The sequence below is a fragment of the Hyalella azteca genome, unplaced genomic scaffold (genome assembly GCF_000764305.2).
Source record: "Hyalella azteca isolate HAZT.00-mixed unplaced genomic scaffold, Hazt_2.0.2 contig17711, whole genome shotgun sequence".
Lineage (NCBI taxonomy): Eukaryota > Metazoa > Arthropoda > Malacostraca > Amphipoda > Hyalellidae > Hyalella > Hyalella azteca.
Window position 1 is genome coordinate 14,707 of NW_025947486.1, and position 15,370 is coordinate 30,076.

Here is a 15,370-nt window from a genome sequence, read left to right on the forward strand (position 1 = left end):
AGATTTTCTCTATAAATGTATTTATCTTCAATTATATTCTATAACATTTAAGATTTTCTCTATAAATGTATTTATCTTCAATTATATTCTATAACATTTAAGATTTTCTCTATAAATGTATTTATCTTCAATTATATTCTATAACATTTAAGATTTTCTCTATAAATGTATTTATCTTCAATTATATTCTATAACATTTAAGATTTTCTCTATAAATGTATTTATCTTCAATTATATTCTATAACATTTAAGATTTTCTCTATAAATGTATTTATCTTCAATTATATTCTATAACATTTAAGATTTTCTCTATAAATGTATTTATCTTCAATTATATTCTATAACATTTAAGATTTTCTCTATAAATGTATTTATCTTCAATTATATTCTATAACATTTAAGATTTTCTCTATAAATGTATTTATCTTCAATTATATTCTATAACATTTAAGATTTTCTCTATAAATGTATTTNCAGCCTCGTTTACAACCCCCAGCCTCGTTTACAACCCCCAGCCTCGTTTACAACCCCCAGCCTCGTTTACAACCCCCGTCCTCCCATAGGTGAAGACCGCCACTGAGGAGGCCGCGGAGCAGGACGAGCGAATCCGCGGTTTCTTCGCCAAAGTCGCCGGCGAAGATTTGGAGATTGACGGTAAGTCAATCTCCAAAGAGATTGGCTTACCTCATTAAAATTACAATAATTACAATGATTCTATTTGCTGTTTAGACGGACGGGTGAGTGGGTAAGACTGACACACGCTGTTGTAGACTCCATATTTTGATAAAGATTACCTTTAAAAAACTTAAGAAACAAATCGTATGTTGAGAGCATGCCATTGCTGCACTGCCAACAGAGCAGTTATAACTTCAACCTGATTTTGAATTTCAACTCAACCCCTGACCCCGCAGAGTTCGCGTTCGAAGGCTTCAGTAAGGACATCTGCCGCTCCATGATCTCCATGAAGGACATCGACCTCGCCGGCAAACTTGGCTTGCGAGAGTTCATCCAACTCTGGACCGACATCCGCACCTGGAAGGTGAGCGACTCTGAGCTGACATTTGCACCTTGAAAGTGAGTTCGTCCGACTTTGCATCGACCGAAATCTGCACCTGGGTGTTGATTTCATCCATGTTGGTATCAGCACTCTGGGTGTGGGTTGTAGCTTTTTATTTCGATGGTCATGCACGCGCTGGGAAAGGTGGACAAAAGAGGACCACGTGCCTGATAGCGTGAAGCATCATGTTGTGAAAAGCGTGACGGACGATTTACCGCCTCTGCAGCGTGAAGCATCGGGGACGTAACAAAGATGATACGTCAATCAGCCTGTTATGCGATGTTGCCACTAAAAAGCAGTCAGTCACAGCGTATTTCAGTGGCGCAAGCGATAGATGCAGCCAAGTTTTTGGGACTGACCTGAAGGGAGATCGGTATTTAAAGCTAAGGATAAAGCATATAAATAGCTGCCGAATTATGCTATAAAGGAGGTCGTAGATCGCAATAATGGTAAGGAGGAGAGCGTGGTCGACTTTGTTGAACACTTTTAATGCGACGACGTTAGCAGCCAAGGACTCGAGATCTTTTTCGCGAGCTTGAGGAGAGCAGTGATCGTCGTGTGACACGGTTTGATGTAGGCAACATTTATGGAAGCGTGAGAAGATCAGAGATTTTGACTATTGATCAGAGAAGAGTAAAGGTTTGTATGGGTGTAACTCTGGTTATTCCTTTTCCACCTCCAAGGACTTTCCCAACTCTACGACAAAGAAGGCTCATCGAAATTTGTCAAAATTTGCGTTGTTATAACAGTGGCCTTACTCTTCCTGTATGGATATGTATGGATCCTCTGAGTTGTAATGTTTATATCTCCATATCTCTTGACTTGTATAGTTGTTATAACCTCTGTCCCATATTATAACCCTCCTAACCTCCAGAATTACTTCAAGCTCTACGACAAGGATAGATCCTCTTAGTTGTAGTTGTTATATCCCCTCATCTCATGACTTATATAGTTGTTATCACCTCCATCTCATATTTCAACCCCCTACCCCCAGAACTGCTTCAAGCTCTCCGACAAGGACGGACCCTCCAAGTTGTGTTGTTATATCACCTTATCTCATGACTTATATAGTTGCTAAAACCTCCATCTTATGACTTATATAGTCATTATAACCTCTGTCTCATATAACCCCCCTACCCCCAGAACTGCTTCCAGCTCTCCGACAAGGACGGACCCTGCAAGTTGTCCTGAGCTGCGCGCGGCGCTGGCGAGCGCGGGCTACAAGCTCAACAAGCACATCTGCGACGCGCTCATGCTGCGCTACGGCGACAAGGACGGCAACGGAACTTTCGGCGACTACATCATGTGCAGCGTCAAGCTCAGGAACATGATGGGTGAGTCATGTGCAGAACATGATGGGTGAGTCATGTGCAGAACATGATGGGTGAGTACAGTGAAAAACTTCAGTTGAACTATCGTATTGTTATTATATGCATCAAAGTAGCCTGCATGTGGGGTAGATTTTTATAGCAACGATCTAATCTCTGCCGCCTGAGTAGCTATTATCAATACAAAAAAAATTATTTCAAACTTCTCGGCCAAAATTTAATGCTTCCCGCAATGTGCTTGTGTGACCCCGACATTTTTTTCCGTTGACGACTGTTTGCTCGTTGGCTCCCAAGATATCAAAAGATTACAAGCATTCCTCCTTAAATTAATCTTAAATAAAATTCAAATTAGTGATGTAAACAAAGTCCAACTCCACTTAAAAGTTTAATATTCCAAGTCGGTTCCTGGTTATTTTGGTACCAAATTTTCTTTAGTATAAAATTGTGATACTGTATGTGGCCAATAAGGGAATTGACGCAGTGTGTAGCAGTCCCAGGCTACGCTAGAGCTCCGTTTTTCTGTCCAGTTAACGTCAAATTTAATTTCCTTCAAATTACTCCCATTTAACCTGGCGCCCGAATTTCGCTTCACGTGATTCAAATTTTTTTCTGTCTCAAGTTTGAACCGTCGATTTATTTTGGCTATTATTATTATTTACATATTTAAACCCGTAAGAAGATGTGAGTTCTTCGTCTCAGGCACTACTGAACAGTTTTTCAGATTTTTTTAAAGTTTTTTTTTTCAGTGCCGTTCTAAATAGATCAATATTTCCCCTATATTTAATGTTTGGAACACAAAAGTTATATGATTATATACATCGATATTATTTTCCGCAATTGCATGATGGCTATTCAATTTTATAATTTATTTTCTATATATATATATATTATATCTATATATATTGCTTATGTCCGATTTTGCTTGCATTATGTGCCCGTTATTGTGTAATGTTTTTCATGTTGCCACCTTTGCCCTGTTTTATATTGTGCCTTTTTCCATGTTATGATGATGTTTAATTCAACCCTTTCTCAAAAATTTGTGCTTGTTGCTGGCATGTTTTTATTTGATATTTTAATGTATCATTGATTTTTTATAAGCTGATAATATGGTGTGAATATTGTGAATGGTTTACATTGTTTTATTTTATTTTTTAAAGCCTTCATCTTTGCAGTATAATTTATAATGAGTGCAGTTTTTAAAGAACATTTATTTTCACATGACGGATAAACAATATTATATTTTCCCCATTTTCCCCATATAATATTTTCCCCATGCAATTCGTTCAGTGCTGCCCTTTAGAATAATGAATGTACAAATTATTGACTAATCTATTAATATCTCTTAAATCTACAGGAAACAATTATACTTAGATTTATCTCTTAATTATCATTAATCTATCATATCATATGTGAATTTGAAGTCGCTTTTGAATTCTTGATGACGCTTCGTGATTCATTTATTTTATTAGTGTTTTTCACGAATATTCGTGTTTTTTTATTTATTCGTGTTTTTCACGAAAGAAATGTACTTAGGCGGGAAATTTTTCATTTATTTTAATTCATTTGTTCCATATTTCCTTTGATACAATCGTTAATTAACGATGTAATAATTCCCCACGCCTCATGTATGCTAATTTGAAAGTTAAATTAGGTGGTATGGTGTGTGGTATGACTGGGTGAACAAGGTATAGGAGGGCACGCGAGGATCTGCATGTGGGAAGTGTTGTATTCGTTGATATTTGTTCATCTCAGGTACTGAAACCTGAACCTTTGAAATATAACATAACATATTGATCTTGGCGCTGAAGTGTAGGCCCGATGTGGCCTGTCGCCGATTCTTTTCCTTTTCGTGCCTTGTTCACAGAAGATCTAATATCGTTTCATTTGACCGGATCCTTTCATGACTGACGATAGTTTCAAGTAGCTACTAGACTTCCACCGGGTTCGATATGGTGCTAGGCATTTCAAATCTGAACATATATTTTTCCATAGCTTTATCTAGTCTGTTCTTGAACGCGTTCATACTTAGAGCGCCAACGATGTCATTGGGGAGGCTGTTCCACATGTCGGTGATTCGAAGCGAGAAGAAATTTTGTCGCGTGGAGAAGATGCAGCGCGTTTTTTTTTAGTTTATAGCCGTGGCCCCTTGTGTTGGTTCTTGTTTCAAATTCTAGTAATCCTTCAGGGACCTTGTATAAACCATGAGTATACTTGTATACTTCAATGAGGTCACCACGCAGACGTCGATAACTGAGGCTTGGAAGCTTCATAATCTTCAATCTTTCTTCATAGGACCTGCCCTTCAAGCCTGGAAATATCCTTGTTGCACGTCTTTGAACATTATCTCTTAAACTTCTGTCCTTTTCAAATCTCGGTGACCCTACAACGTTTCCAAACTCTAGATTCGGGCGCACGACAGCAACAAACAACAGCTTCGTCGCTTCTGCACCTAGGAACTCGTATGAGCGTCTGATTAATCCAAGAAATTTGTTGGATGTGTTAGCTTGCGTTTCAACATGCTTAGAAAATTTCAGCTCCTTGTCGACATAACCTAAGGACGTATATATAAATTAGGACACATATATCATATTGAGATATGCGCATGTTGGGTTTTTCCTTAATTCGGTCTATTCCATTTAATGAATTTTAAGGGAGCGTCTTGGCCAAAAAATTTGCAAAGGTTGGGACACCCAAGAGACCAGCTGCGCGCCTGTCACCCCGCTTGTTGTTTTTAGAAAATCCCAAGCCATGACAAGCCATGCGATGAGATCTACAGGCAGTACCTGGAGTTCAGGAGCGGAAGGCCTTTCTTGAATGAGGAATTCAAAAAGGCAGTTGGCTTTACTGCTCGCCAGGTCGAACTGGGAAAATTGCTGACCAACTACAAAATATCATGATAATCTTAACATTGCTTCGAAAACTTCTTTCTGAACGTAAATAAAATATTGTCAGGGATAATAGTGAACTACTGACTCGGCTGCGAGAGGTCAAGGATCAGTTATGAGTTACTTTTCTTTCTTAAATGAGTTACTTTTATTTGAAAATGTTTCAAATCCAAAGACTTTCATTAATTACAAGAAAATCTTTTAGACGTAATAAAAAAAGCTGGAATATTTTATTGTCTCCCTCTGGCTGAGGTTAGTGTAAAAATACGAGGGCTAACCCATGACATTAAGAAGATTCTGACCCCTTCACAGGACGTCGTGCAAATGATAATTTCAGTCCCGCTTGTTGGTTCGATGTCCTCAGCATCAGAAGTTGGCCCGCCTAATGAAAGAGATACAATTGACTGCAATGTTATCGTTATTTTGTCCCTGGCTCCCAAGATCATGCGGTTCGGACAGTAGCCTGCAAGCAGACAAGCCTGGAATGTGCAGACAAGCCATGCGATGAGACCTACAGGCAGTACGTGGAGCGCCGGCGCGGAAGCCCTTACTCGAATAAGGAATGGAAAAGGAGATTTGCATTTGGTGCATTTGATTTAGAAAATATTAAAAATGATGACAATCTAAATATTTTTCATCTTTCATACTGCTTGATTGTCTTTTTTGGGAACCTGAAAAACAAAATATTCCGAGCGATGCTTCAGGACTGCCGAATAAGCTGCGTGCTGTCAAATATCTGCTGAACAAGGCCTTTTATATTTTGAATATTTATCACAACCGACAGCTTTGAATGAATTAAAAATTGAACTTATGGAACTTGTGGAAAAAGCCTGAAGGTTTACTGTTTTCCCCAGTCTGAACTTGTAGATATAAAACTGGAGCTTATCCACGACGTACAGAACTTGCTGGCGCCTCCAAAGAATGTCAAGCAAGCTGCCCTCGCCAAACGCGCCGAGGACGAAATTTGGACAATCAGTAATGGTTGGTGTTGTTTACTGCTGAATCTGCTAGGATTCAGCAGATTCAATGGATGTTGAATCTTTTGGGAGTCAGAATCAGAGAGGATGTTGAATCTGTTAAGAAGAATGGTTGAATACCGTTGAATAGATAATGATTTAAGATTGATTTTAATATGGACAATTTTATCGATGGGCAAAACTCGACATATGATGCCATCGATAAAATTACATAAAAATTACTCGACATATCGTGCTCCACAAATACACGCAATCGCTGACAAAATTAATTGTGGCATAGTTTCATTCCTAATAAATTTAGCTATAAGTTAACAGAAATTTAAATTTATAATTTTAAATTGTTTCAAAACTGCAAAATTGCTAAATCGATAAGATGGAAAGAAGTTTCACTTACTTAGAAGCCATCAAAATTTGTCCCAATTGGATTGAGCAGAAATCCCTCAACCATTTTTTACTGAGTATGAAATAGCCATTACTTCCACTTATTTTAAATTCCGACTAAACCTATTTACGCATCGCAGGTCGTGAGCTTGCAGAGATTTCTTCGACGTTACCGCACGTGCAGCCAAGACTGCTTAAGGTTACTATGGAAGCCCCCGACCTGAGGGCGACTCAGTGGGCAGAACTTGTGACGCGTCGCGTGGGGGACGTCGAACTTCGGCTGCGGGGCCTTGAATGCGAGTATATACGATGCCCATGACGACATCCTCCAGCCACTGCTCGGGAGCAAGTAAGAATCTCTTAGACTAACAATATAGCCAAGCTTATAAATAAATCCTGCAAAAAAGATTATCTGCGTAGCCAAGCAAGTTACGAAAGAAACAAATGTTCAACAAAACATCTTAACGTGAACTGACGACTCAACGCGAATAAAAATAAGTGCATATTACTTGAAGCTCATTTCGCCTGTTTCTGTCGCCAAAGGGGCTTCGGCAGTGGCTTACACAGATCACTATAAGCCAAGTACGGCATCGACATATAGGCAGAGACACTTCCGATATTTTAGATTTTTGCGACTAATCTGAGCATAAAAATTCGTACGCTGACTTTAACCGACAAATGCGACACACCGAAGCCGCGGCACCCGGTAATCCGAGGTGGACCCGACGGTACCGGCGACGGCTGCAACACATGGAGAACCGAAACCGATAACGGAAACGAATAGCCTAATTATCACGAGGCTAAGAAAAAATATTGCCGACATAGATGTTCATTGCGTACCTCTGACGTAGATACTATACTCGTGAGAACCTCAGCACAATCAACATTGATAAGCAAGAACGCTTTTGCTCGATGGAAAAGCACTAACATTGGCCCAATCTTACTAACTTTCATATCCAAATTTTAATTTCGTGCCTTCTAAAATGATATCCCTGTCTTCATGTATTTATCGCTCGTATGTTGAAGACTTTCCATACTACGACGGAGTATACATCCTGCACTGTGTCTAATAAAAATAATGTTTCCGTTAAAATTTCTTAATCATAGGAGTCCCAAGGTCTGGCCATCAGTTTAATTGGATGATCCATGGCTGGCGTGTAGACTATTTTACTTAATTATCCTGCATGGGGCTACTGACAGTATAGGAGTAGACCGGGGTGAGGACGGACCAGCTTATTATAGGTGTCAATTTTGCCAGACACAACCCAGAATTAACGAAGAATTATTGAGGCTTTAGAACAGATTAATAGAACACGTCACATATTTTGTTACATATTTAGTTATTGGATACTGCTACTCGCTTCTCATGAAATAAGTATGATTAATTAGACACTCACGTAAAATTCTATTGAAAAACAATGAGATGAGATGCGATCATCACAGTATGTTTCTTTAAGTGCGTCAAATCTGTTCATTATCGGTTATTTTTTTCTTACTAATCTATATGTTTATTTATTGATTTTGCATCTATTGGAAGGAATTAGTCCATTAGTGCAATTTTGATTTCTGTTAAAGTCCGAACATACCCCTCTATTTTTAGTGAGAATTTTCCGGAGAACGAGATTTTTGGGATTCATTCACTAATGAGGAAAAACGTGAAGCAAAGCATGTGAGATGATTTTTGTTATCAATCATAAATCCAATGTCCGGCACAACTTTCCCAAGCTTGTTTCTTGCAAGTGTTTTCGAATTTCGTTTTTGTTGTTGTTCCCCGAGTCCTGGTCGCGCCAGCAAACTCAATCTGTGCGCGAAAGCCACCACCCGAGCCGGGCTCGGACCTCAGCTGTGCGACGTATGTTATGCCTGCCCGTAGCCTGGATACTGCCTGGCACTCAAGCAGAAGATGCTTGACGGTATTGGGGAGTTGGGTAGTGCATGACATTGGGGACGGTATTGGGAGACATTGGGGACGGAATTGGGTAGTTGGGTAGTGCATGACATTGGGGACGGTATTGGGTAGTTGGGTAGTGCATGACATTGGGGACGGTATTGGGGAGTTGGGTGGTGCATGACATTGGGGACGGTATTGGTAGTTGGTAGTGCATGACATTGAGGACGGAATTGGGTAGTTGGGTAGTGCATGACATTGGGTGTTAATTCCGTAGGGTTGGAATTAAAGGTTGAATGGTTCGTAAGTTTATTGACACAACCGAGGAGGAAGACGCCGAGGTAAAGACTGACGTAATCTGACTTACGTCCTGCAATAGTAAACAATAGTAACGCGTAGCTACTGGTTCTACATGAAAATATACAAATGTAATTACACAAATTGCACATTGGGGACGGTATTGGGGAGTTGGGTAGTGCATGACATTGGGGACGGTATTGGGTAGGTGGGTAGTGCATGACATTGGGGACGGTATTGGGGAGTTGGGTAGTGCATGACATTGGGGACGGTATTGGTAGTTGGGTAGTGCATGACATTGGGGACATAGGTCCGAGTTAGTGCTGTCCGGACGGTATTTGTAGGAGTACAATGAGGCATGGTGACCACAGCGGAGTCTGCTCAGGTGCATTCTGTCTGCACAGTTTAACTGCTTTTCTGTATGGGCTCTGAGTGCGTTTAGCCTAGGTCTGCAGCATTTGTTTTGATGTGCTGTAGGTGTGGCCCGAAAGACATGGAAGTGTTGTAAGTGATACTTAGAATCTTGGTTTTATGTGTGTGTGATATGATGGTGTTGTTTAGTGTAATACGGGTCTGTGTTGATGCTCCTTTGTGTGGTTTGTTAGTAGTATGCTTGTTGATTTAGTGGCGGCTACTTTGAGTCTGTTGCGTGCTAGCCAGCTCTCTAGTTGTGTGATGCAAGGTCGTACTTGTGTGGAGCATGTGTTTCACAGAGACAGACAGTCATTCCTACATTACAATGGCAAGTCATCACAAACAAAGAACATACCGAACGGAGCACCCCAAAGATCAGTCCTCTCACCAAAACGTTTCAACTTTTACATACATGACATTCCAGCCTCACCAGACAACATTCACATTTCATCCTACGCAGATGACATCGCAATTACATCAACACACACCAATGCAAACACATGCTCGAATTGCGTTGTTGTCAAAGATGTTGGGTAGTTATTTGCCAGACTATTGCTGGAGGATCGGCATTGCACCTCACGATGAACTGTTTTTTAACTCTATAATTTACCTGATGCTCTTTTGGGTGTTTTTTTACTTGGTTGACTAACTAGTCGAATGTAAATTCCAATTCTCAGTATGATTAAATTTTTTTGCAGTCGCAAGCTACGCTTTTTAATTCGCTATTATCCTGTATTATACATACTGAACACATTACGGTGCTTCTACTTCAAAATGACCATCATGAATGGCAGTGGAGTTGGCTTCACTTATTTCTGCACAGAAGTGGGAGGTGACGTAGGGGTAAGTGCAACTATTTTCATATTTATCCTGTTGCAGTCTAATAAACCCCCAATCATAGATATACTATTGGTTTTGTTGTATAATTCCAGAATAAGACTGGTCCACTTGGAGGGTTGTGTGGGCACCCCCGCTGCAGTGGCCGCTCTCGCTTCAGTTGTCCACAACGCTCGTCTGACCATCCGCATGCCGGCGCCCCTGGACCTCAGCGCCTTCAGTAGCACGTACGAGCAACTCAGTGAGTGGAGACGAACTCTTCCAGAGACGGAAGTAGAACCCAGTCAACCCTGAGAGGAACGTCTTTCCTATTCACCCAACATTAATTGATAAGCTTACAAATTTTGTGTAAGGGCAGCCGCACAAGCTATTCCATAACTGCTCAACAAGAACATGCTGACCTTCATATCTCGCGTGTGAAATACTTACTACATCATAAGAAATTTATGAAGTATTTAAGAAATAATTCATACATCATAAATTACACACAGGAACACTTAACATAAGATTTGTACAACTTTATATCTGCCATTTTACATTACATTAAGATCCCTTAACGTTTGTTATTCCGAGCGCCATCAATTATTCATTTAAGAACGTGTGGCAGTTTTAAAAACTTTATAACAAAAAATGAAACTTTCTTAAACTTAATGAATAAATTATAATAGATGCAAGAAATAAATTAAGCTTACTGAATAAAGAATTTATTTTAAAAATAATGAATAAAATCTTCTTAAGTTAAATAATCTACAACCATTGGCTGCGAGATTTTAAAGTCATTTATGATGCAATTCTTCACTTCATTTCAGATAATGAGCTTCTGCTGTGCGGTATAAAAGTGCATATATCTGGAATTGTTATGTATCAGCAATTAATGTCTATTAAACGTCGCTCATCATGAGCGCTAATATGGTTTTTATTTTAATGACGTGACTGCGACGGAGTCTTTCACTTCAATTATGTTGTCTTGTACATCAATTTAAAAATATTTTTATCGTATATATATATATCTATTTTCAGCGACTTTTGAGCTCCCTGCTAGATGATCCGCTGTGTGTGCGCTGCCATCATCGCCCTCACCAGCACTGATTGTGGACGGGGCGGATGAGGGGTCTTGGGAGGTCGTGGCCCACACCGTCGCCTCATTTGCACCTAACGGGGGCCGGTCTGTATGGCGAGGGAGTTAATGGTTTAAATTTTATGTATCTGGTTTAGAGACCGACTTGGAACATTGGATGACGGGTTTTTCGCTGTCTAACCACATTCAAAGTGTTGGAAGAAATATTAATTTCTTTCTGCATGCTTTGGCTGATCCAAAAATTCATTTTAAGTTCAAGGTCGCAGAAGGTTATTTCGAACGCAACCGGACAGAAACTGTATCTTCTGACAGAAACTGCGCACGAGAAAAAAACATTTAATGAATGTTTACTTTCGAAAAGTAAACTCGTGAACGCTCATACGCTATTCACCACCAATACGAGCGCAAGTTTCAGAGCACCATGAACTCAAACATAAGTTTAAGCGACAGCGTTCCAACAAGGAAATTGAAACTAGATGCTGATAAAAAATGTTTAAGCCTTCCAGAATTAAAAGGATAACTTCATCCTTTTAACCCGCCTGAAAAGGGTAACTTCCATGCAAATTCATACAATGGGTCCGCTGTTTACTGTGAGTGAGTTAGGATATTATTTAACATGATTGTGCTCGACGATAGCAGTGAAAAATCAAGATGGCGGAAATTAGAGTAAATTTTGTGACTCGTCAAAAGTCTGTTACCTCATTTAAAAACATTGAAAAATATTTGACGGGGTTTATGAATGTGAAAATATTGAAGATCATGAAAATTTGTCGTCAGCCAGGTTTCATTTTATTCTAAACGTTTGAATTTATGACGAGTTTATTTTTATTGCCAGATAATAATAAATTAAGTTTATGTTTATTGTGCGAAAATCATTAAGGATTGTGAGTCATGTAGAAAATCTCATTTATAGGGCTAAAAAAGAATGTGGTTTGAGCGATGGGTAAAAACAAGTTTTATATTACGAATGGAATTTATTCAAGTTTTATGTTGACTCTTGCACATCAAAATGTCTATGTCCAGGTTTGGGAAGCTGGAGGTGCTGGACAGCGAGCTGCGTGCGGAAGACGTGCAGCTTCTGCTGCTGAGACTCCAGGAGCTGCGCGTCAGGACGGGCGGCGAGGGCGACACGCGCGCCGAGACTCACCGGTGAGTTATCAATATTACATGCGAAATTGAATTTAATGTTCAAGAGGTTTGATATTAATGACGGTGTGATTAGTGTTAGAACGAGTGGACGCAAACGCGTGAACAGTGAACCCCCAGCGATTGCCTCCCAGTAGACTCGATTTTTTTCTTTCAGACTCACTGCATCTAAAGCTGTCAGAGATTAGTTATTGAAATAGGGAAGCAAACTCCAATATTTGGCTGTGTAAAGCTCATCAACATGTCTCAGCTGCAAATGAATTAGTTAACAAAGATATTGTACTTTTTGGACAGTCTTTTTTAATCTTGTACATTTAGTTAACGTAGATATGCTAGTCGAGTAATTGTAATGTTCAAGTTCATGGGTACCTAGAAAAATATTGATATTTTCCAATATCTTGCCACTAAACAAAAACAAAATCAAACCTTCATAAATGGTGCAAGTAAGAAATTGCTGAGATTTAATATGTATAAAATGTTATAACGTCAATCGTCGGGCGGTAAAAATTAAGATCAGACAAGATGACATACACACTGATGAGTAAGGCTAATTGATGGTTCAGTAATACTGGAAATATGTCTCAACATATAGTTTATAACCCATAGTTACACCGGTGTCCGTGTGATGAAACTACCTGCCTTTATTATTGTCCAATATAGTGACATATTAGCAAACGGAGACACGTGAAAAATCACCAGAAATAACTTTTATTCGGTGTGAAGCTATCAGCCACATCCAGCATCACAACGCTCCTACCACAAGCGTTCTCATCATCATCAACAATTAAAAATTCTTTTATCATGACAACTTCTCGCTCAATGCTCTATTCTCTTATCATGAACTATTCTTGCTCAATACTCCCCTCCTTTGTCAAGAAGGAAAACGATTCCTCAGTTAAATACTCGTGTTTTTCTGCTGCTTGGCAGTGTTTGAGAACAGCATTCAGATGTACACCCTTAGATGTCACACTTTAAACTTTGCTTTATCCCAACAGGTCGAAGGTTCATCTGTACATCACTGATGACTGCAAACTCAAGAGTGAAAGTGTTCAGCACAAATAAATGATCGGCTACTGCAACAGCGGTCAGGAGCGGCGAAGTAAATTGCCACAACACACGATCGTCGCAACACGTGATCAAAGCATTATGCGATCGACGCAACATGCGTTCCATGAAACACTTCTCCCTTATACAGATTATGAAATTATAACTTTCTCTTCTTAGACGCTACTCACAATACTCACAAGCGACAAATCCTTGATAATTAAGACGAACGTTTTCCATACAAAGGAGCGGATCATCTAGCAAATGCAGGATCTTAGACCAATTGTGCACCTCCGTCGTTTCAGCCCTTGTTGAACGTTCCATAATGTCGGAACTATTGCTGCGTGTCCACAGACATTTAATTAATCCGCTACTTAGGACGATGAATGTGGCCATAATTTACATGTCATCACAATGCAAAAAATACTTATTTGTATTGAATTTGTAAAAGTTTACAGTTCGGCAATTTTTTTATTTTATTTGATTCCGAAGTAAAAATGTTTAGAAATTTCGTAGCGTAAAGGAAAGCCCGCTAAAGCGGTAGTTTTGTAGCAACTAGCAGGAATTCCCTTTGAATTGGCAAGCCAATTCACTCGCGCCGGAAGCCAAACCGAAATATTTGATTCGCCTATAGTCAAATGCTCTATTGAATTTATTCGGGAGTGTTATATATCAGAGTGAATCGTTTTGTATTATATTGATTATTTTCTCGTCAAATTGATTTTGTTAATGACCATTACATTCATTTTTTTAGCTAAACGTACATAAATTACGGAAGAAATAAGCTAATAAGGGCAGAGTAACTGACAAGTGCGCCGCAATTTCACTCGCGTTAGAACTGCTCCGACCCAACGGTCGACGTCTTAGCCTTATACCACTAATATAACTCTCATGCATAACCGCACCTTATCAAGATGAGTTCTCTAGACAGATGGTGTCTTACTTATCCCTCACGCACTTAGTCGACGAATCCCTGTCCTCAGGTTCAGGTAGAAATATATAATAAGTCTAGAGGCGCATAAACGTGCCTCCGAACACTTCCATGAACCAGAGGAGTCTGTATGAAATGAGGACAGCACGAATTCGTCTTGGTACTCATGCTACTAAGTGACTACTGCTTAGAAGGGGAGTGCCAACGAAAAGGCTAGCAGCTGTCAACATGCATGCCGCAATCCGTATTTTAATTTGCTGTGGAATTATTATTTAAGATCCACAAGTGGAGCGTTGCGTCGGGTAAAGTATTTAAAGTTGAAGTGGCTGTGAAGAAATGATTGTGTTCATTTGAATCCGTCGTGCAGAAGACACACATGACCAATCGCCAATATTCTCAACAAACCTTGTGCGCATATTTGCAAGCGAGACGTTGCCACATTTGGGAGAAAGATGAAGTCACGAATTTGTATTTACAAAAATTCACACAAGTGAACACACATGCACCAAAACATATCACAAGCTTCATCATTTTATCTCATTTCCGAACAACACAAGAGACTTAGGCGACTTTTCTGAGATGTATTTAGCTGTGATATTTTTCGTGCACATGCAGTGACTTTTATATTGAAGTAAAAGCCTCTTGTGAACAATTGACTTGAAAATTATTTGCTTCAGTTTAATTTGATCGTTCTACTTCTTTCTCATTCCTTTGATTAGAGTAAATGATTCTTTTGATATACGATTCCTGATTATAGAAGCCAGTAGTACCCGAGGAACCAAGCTGTTCGGTCAGTTAGATTTATTTGAAAACTTAAATTATTGATAATCCCGTTTCATTGTTATTGATGTGTCTTGGTTCATACATCGTCATTTCATGAATCATTTGTATATTTTTCTTAAATCTTTTCGTGTAATTTTCTTTCTACAACCCGTACGTCATGGAATGTTCATTTCTTATCCTGCCATGAAGGCATGTCTTGAATATAGCTTAGTAAACGTTCATAAAGGACTAGTCCACAAGAAAGTCCCATACGTACGCTATGCTTGTAGGAAGATGGTATTACTTTCTTTGTAAATAGAAAAAATCGGTAGTTATGTGGGAATA

The 15,370-nt window shown here is 39.4% G+C and overlaps 1 long non-coding RNA gene across 2 annotated transcripts; it reads left to right on the top strand.

The window, feature by feature from the left end:
• The first annotated feature begins 604 nt into the window (after window positions 1-604).
• On the top strand, window positions 605-13,800 carry LOC108668218. 2 transcript variants are annotated; one of them, XR_007157275.1, is made up of 8 exons: window positions 605-654; window positions 912-1,039; window positions 2,201-2,391; window positions 6,769-6,977; window positions 10,160-10,305; window positions 11,085-11,229; window positions 12,166-12,291; window positions 13,284-13,800. It is a non-coding gene; the product is annotated as an uncharacterized LOC108668218 (long non-coding RNA). The 2 variants fall into 2 exon arrangements; XR_001930590.2 differs by lacking the exons at window positions 605-654; window positions 912-1,039; window positions 2,201-2,391 and adding an exon at window positions 5,220-6,251.
• Window positions 13,801-15,370: the final 1,570 nt, after the last annotated feature.